The sequence below is a fragment of the Canis aureus genome, chromosome 23 (assembly GCF_053574225.1).
Source record: "Canis aureus isolate CA01 chromosome 23, VMU_Caureus_v.1.0, whole genome shotgun sequence".
In the NCBI taxonomy this organism is placed as follows: Eukaryota; Metazoa; Chordata; class Mammalia; order Carnivora; family Canidae; genus Canis; species Canis aureus.
The window spans coordinates 26,128,597-26,129,680 of record NC_135633.1 but is presented as its reverse complement, the minus strand read 5'-3'; positions in this window follow the sequence as shown (position 1 = coordinate 26,129,680).

The window sequence follows — 1,084 nt, the reverse complement described above, 5'->3', positions numbered from 1 at the left end:
GCCGGCTCGTCGCTGTACCTGCTTCCCACCTCCCCGGTGCACGACCACCGACCACCGCCGCCCTTGATCCCCTTGTTCGAGAATTCATTTTGTTAATTTTATTATTGTTGGTCACCTGGCCTTTGCTCCTTTAGGCAACCACTCATTTCCCCATGTGTAGCTGGGGATGTATGTCAGGTTGTCACTCCTTCCTCCTGTCCACGGTGTGTCTTCTTGTGTCTAGTCATTAGTTCACTTGTCCATTTGCCAAACCTTTTTGCCTGTTTGTTCTGCTACTTGCTCCAGGCTCTTTGGCTACCTTTAAATGTTCTAAGTAGATCTGGCCAGAGGCCCTGGGTCAGGGGTCAGAGGGTGAGATTCCACCATGTGACCTTCAGCCTAAGGCCCCATTGGTACAACCTGTGGAAATAGAAGGTCCCTCGCTCTCCAGCCATCACAGAAGGAAGGGGGAGAGCTTCCGGGGTCTCAGCCACAGGGCTATGGGCCTCAGAATGGAGATTGGGGCAGTGTGTTCTGTGGAAGGAAGGTTGTGGGTTGAGATGAGGGTCATCAGACTCCAGTGCAGTGGAAGGACCAGGTCCTGTGATTTGAGACTTCCTAGGTCACTTTGAAGACCTCAGGCCTGCATTAAGAAAAGGTGGGGCTCCCAGTCCTTTGCAAATGGTCAGAGGCCAGTCGCCTGGTACTGTGTTCTACTTGGCTGCTTTGAAGTCTCGGCTTTGAGATTTGGAGGGATTCCTGAACCGCACCTGTTCTCTGTGGCCTTCAGGTACCCTCTGCTGCCTGAGAGACACTCCTGCTATCAGGTTGGGAGGAGGAGGTCTCTATGCATTTTCCCTCTCTAGTGTTTTTGTACCACATATGAATTTGGGGCGGGGGAGTTTTCTCCAAGGTTTAGCCCTGTCCTCCCCTCCTGGAAAATGACTTGCCTCAGCCTTGTCAGGAAAATACAACCTACTTGGAGTTGACTTTTCTAGAGAGGCAAGGTGACTGCCCAGTGGAGGGTGGGCAGGAGAGTCTGTAACTCACCAAGACTTGAGTTCCATTCCCAGGCTTACCCAATACTGGCTTTGTAACTTTGGAC